Source organism: Penaeus monodon, chromosome 4, assembly GCF_015228065.2.
Source record: "Penaeus monodon isolate SGIC_2016 chromosome 4, NSTDA_Pmon_1, whole genome shotgun sequence".
In the NCBI taxonomy this organism is placed as follows: domain Eukaryota; kingdom Metazoa; phylum Arthropoda; class Malacostraca; order Decapoda; family Penaeidae; genus Penaeus; species Penaeus monodon.
The window spans coordinates 46,466,537-46,471,536 of record NC_051389.1 but is presented as its reverse complement, the minus strand read 5'-3'; the positions used below and the strand labels follow the sequence as shown (position 1 = coordinate 46,471,536).

Genomic DNA, 5,000 nt, shown 5'->3' with positions numbered 1-5,000 from the left:
TTTATGCATGTACGCACGTGTCAGTGCTATTGATTTTCGCCTTCACATTATGAAAATCAAAAGGCTGTGTACTCTAGACTGTATTCTATATTTTTGTGTATATCAATATCTTTATACGTAAATGCACACATACACACACATATTGGTACAAACGACTCCCTTATTTCTTGTATAAAGCCATTATTGTTTATCATACTATGATCTGTTTCCGACGGCCAGACTCTATATTTTGTAAAAGCATAAGGCACATCCTCTGTCAATTCTGATTGTCATGATGGTTGTCTCCATAGACGCTTCATCTTTCAATCAAAATCACTGTTAGAAATAAACATTGAATAAAAATTATATAGACACTTAAAAGCAAGAACATAGTCAAAGAATGCGGTGCTTGAGAAATCAACAAGACAGCTGGGGAACAGCTGTTAGTAGCAGACAGTTTGATCAACTGTAAACATTGCTACTGTGTTATTCTGATAGTTTTTATCGTCATATTGTAAGTATCTTTACGACCACAAGAAAGCAGCTCTCAGTTGATATTGGTATTAATTCAGGATTGTGTGTATCTTCTTAGATTAATGGATAAGACAATATCATGAGCTCAGATAAGAAAAAAAGTATTACATTCTACAACAGTCTCAGACCCTTGGAGCTGAATGTCAGTGCAGACACAGAAGCAGCGGGGATATATCGTGTAGAATCGACCCAGCCTTGAAGTGGGGGTAAATAAAGCGAGGGAGCTCAAAGACCCCTGCGTGACCCTATCAAAAGCCAGAATGGTAATTTAAGTGACACCCGGTAACATAACTCTTGCCGAGCGTGTCCCTCTGCCTCTCACGGAACGGTCATTACTCAGGGCTTTACACCATACACAGAAATAATGAGAGGTATAATATTTACATATTATGGCGGTCGCACCAAGACGCATTTTTCGGAAAAAAGGCTGAATAAGGAGGGAAAGTGTTGTAGAGGAAGTATCATTTGATGGTGATTTTGCGGGTGTTATTGGAGGGAACAGCTGACGATCGCGCGCGAGGCCAAAACATGCGCAGCGAATCACGTGACGCGCGAAAAGACGGCAAGTGGCGCGAAAATATCCAATATGGCGGCCCCCTTCTGGCGCACGTCAGAGCACCACCAAATCCGATCGACCATTTCATAATGTATCATTCATTGCCCTTCGTTATTGATCTTTGTCCAAACTTGGTTAATCCATTTTCTGCACGAGAAGCGAAACGCATCCTTGCTTCCTCCAGCCGTGGTCGAATGCAAGAACGAAACGAGCGGCTTTGCGCCTCCGAAACCGTCGCTACAAATATAATCGGAATAACCGAAGTGTTCCAAACGCAGTGGGAAAAGTGCAATTAAAGCAGAGCCTTCGCATCAGGAGCCAAATTAAGCATGGATGAGTGATGGGCCCCGCACTGTCACAACTCCAGCAGGAGGCCTGATAGAGGCCGCCTAATGACTACATCTCCGTCAGCCTCGACCTGGGAACACTGCTGGGGTCCTGAGGGGGTACTGGCAACGCTGCTGGGGGTCTTACGCGGTACTGAGAACATTGATAGGATTCTGAAAGGGAGCTGGCAACACTGCCAGACAACCGAAGGGGTTCGGCGAACACCGCTGGGCTTTCCTCCTATCACTGGCAACACTGTCAGGAGTTTTGGGGAATATTAGAACTTGCGTTGATCGTACGAACAGCGAGGGAAACACTGAGACACACGCTGCGAGGGTAATGTGATATTCACAACACTGTTGCTTCACAGCGGGGTGTAGATTAGAAAATAAGATTGTGGAAGGTTTTGACAATGCTGTTAGAATGCAGCGGCTTGTATTACGGAATGCACTATTGTTATTCTCAACTTGGGTGCACATTCGGGGTTTGGTATTCGTCTACAGATACATGGATAGATAGATGAATAGATGGAAAGAAATAAAGGTGTAGGTATTACGAAGACATATTAAGAAAAGGGACAATAACCGTATCTGTATATTTGATAATCATACAATAATAATGATACTTATCAAAAGGGTTAACATTGATATCACGATGTCCAAAGGGATTGTATGAATTCGTGGTAAAGCAGATAATGGAATATTCAAATTATTATTTGAAAAGGCACAAGCAACGATTTTTTTCTTACCAGAACGTAAGAATATAATTTTCAAGAAAAAAACACAGCCACAATATCCAACAGGTATTTACGACAAGACCATATTCGACGATGTTCAATCCAGCTTTATCCACATAATCCACTATATTTGCCGAGGCGGTGCCAGCTATTATCCACATAGATATCCACAATTTCACACTCTGTCAGTCTCGCCTGCCGACAGCAAGCAACATTCGCCCTTGTCGACTGTGAAGGTAGGTGCCATTCTTGCCTGCCCGGTCGCATAAAAATGGCATTAGCTATGTATTACCGAGGACACATAATCCCGGATCCCATTAGACGCTGAAAATTTCACACTGCGGCGATGTATTGGTCATAACAGTGATAGCAGGGCCGGCATAAATCATGTGGTCCTTATTCAAGAAGCGCGTAGGGTTCATAATGGTTAATCACGCCCGGGGGGAGAGGTGGAGGGAGGAATGAGGGCGAAGGAGGGAGGGAAGGAGGGAGGGGGGAGGGCCGCAGGATTTCACAGTCTGGCGATAGATCTGGCGGGACGGCGCTAGTGACAGGACTAAGAGAAGAATATAATTAAGCGTGAATGACGTACGATGCAGGGACTGTCGCAACATCGGCAGGGGGTGGCGGCAGGGCGTGGGGGTTGGGTGGCAGCATGACAAGGTAGCATGGCTAGAGGTAGGGGGGGAGGGAGGTGGGGGTTGGGTGGCAGCATGACAAGGTAGCATGGCTAGAGGTAGGGGGGGGGGGGCAAAGGGAGGTGCACCATTTCTGGAAGTGAAAAAAAAATATGCTGGCAGTCCAATACAGAGAGGACTTGAGTGTTGGCAGGGCGTTGGCAGGGTGGAAAAGCACACGACTACGATCATGTCAGTTATGAGCATTATAAAAGCGTCGAATATTATGCGGATCAGGTAATGTATTCTCATGCCCACATGCGCATATATATCACATGCAGAAACACCCACACATACATAGTCAGTGTGTGTGTTTGTGTGTGTGTTTGTGTGTGTGTGTTTGTGTGTGTGTGTGTGAGTGTGTGTGTGTGTGTGTTTGTGTGTGTGTTTGTGTGTGTGTTTGTGTGTGTGTGTGTGTGTGTGTGTGTGTGTGTGTGTGTGTGTGTATGTGTGTGTGTGTGTGTGTGTGTGTGTGTGTGTGTGTGTATGTGTGTGTGTGTGCGTTTTTTAAACAGACTGTGCATTATAAACACATGTATATGAACATCATAAATATCAATGAAAATCACGTACCTCTAAGCAGTATGGCATAATCCATAAAGAAAAAAACTCGCATAACATATAACATGACAGAATGAAATCAAACGCGACGACTCACTGTGACAATAACAGGCAATAACTTACGAGATTTTACTTTGACCGCATAAACAGTGCAGATCCACGAAAAATGATATAAAAGGGGAAAAATTGCACACAAGAAGGACGAAATGAGGAAAAAAGAAGAAGAGAGACATGAAGACTTTTGAGTTTCCGTATTCTTGCAAAAAAAAAAAAAAAAAATCTTGCAAGGAGACGATTACGCTGTTTGCAGATGAGGATGGCTTACCTTAATTACATTGATGATGCGCGAAATAAAACTAACTTCTCAAGCATTTCTTTCTACACTTTTTTTTCCATCAGTCAGTGGCAGGGGAAAGGAAGGAGGGTAGGGGTAGGGGGTGGGGTGGGGTGGGGGAGATTGAGTGACTCGGAGAGAGTATAAATCCTTTTGCTTTCACGAACAAGTTAATATTCTTTTAATGTGTCAGTGAATAGCACGAAATGTCTTTTTTTTTACGGAGTAGGGTCCTTTCAGAGTTGAAATATAAGTTATTTTGACTCTTAATGTCAGTATTAAATGTCACTGTATTTAATTACACATTAAGGCGAAGAAAGTATTGAGGGAATCACGCTCTCTTGGTTGAGAAATTGGCATAAATCACACGGCAAAGCAGTAATGATGATTTAAAGCCAGACCGTGACCACGTTTGCCCTTGCTGACGTCATCTTAGGCGGGACCGTTCTTGTGGGCGTGTGGGCGTGCTAGAGGGGGATAACAGCAAAAATTTAGGTCCATAATCTGATCATTAGCCTTGGCAGTCATGTCTTTACAGGGAGGACTTATGCAAATGTGTCGCCAAAGATCCGCGAATTGATGGTCATACTGTACCTACAAATGGGGTGCAATATACAATTTCTTTAAGCTCAAAAGGAATGTTTTTGGTAGAGAGGATCAAAGTCAATGCTCGTGCTAAAAGGTACGAGAGACTGAGGCGACGAGATCGATCAATTTTTTTTTCCTTTAACTCTTTCGTTCGTTCTTCTTATATTTCTTCTTCTTTTCACTATTAGGCGTCACCGAGACAAGCCCCAGTTACATAGCACCAGTCACGTCCTCCGAACCGCAGACAGACTCATCCTGACATATTACACTCTCTTTAGAAGGATCTATCGAGGCGGTCGCGAAGTCTTAAAGGGACGAGGGTGAATTCGCACCTCTGCCAGAAAGCCGAGTCGAGGTACAAGCTTTTTGACGATTTGAGAAAAGGGATAATGAAAAAAGGAGGGCAAAGCAATGCACCAAACAGCAAAGGACAAGCTTTACGATATGATAGTTAAAAAGAAAAGAGAAAGAAAAAGAAGGGAAAAGAAACATATGAAGAAGAAAAAGAAGAAAAAGAATAATAATAAGAAGAAGAAGAAGAAAAAGAAGAAGTAGAGGAAGAGGAAGAGGAGGAGGAGGAGGAGGAGGAGGAGGAGGAGGAGGAGGAGGAGGAGGAAGAGATAGAGAAATAACATTACAGCAGAACCACCGAATGTCACAGGACAAAATTTTCGACAGAATGAAGAACCAAGAAAAGAAGAGAGAGAG

The 5,000-nt window shown here is 43.4% G+C and overlaps 1 protein-coding gene across 1 annotated transcript in view; it reads left to right on the top strand.

The window, feature by feature from the left end:
• Positions 1–5,000, top strand: part of LOC119572576 (octapeptide-repeat protein T2-like) — a gene marked incomplete at its 5' end in the record, with an annotated part of 22,850 nt that overhangs the window by 17,112 nt on the left and 738 nt on the right. The window lies entirely within an intron of this gene.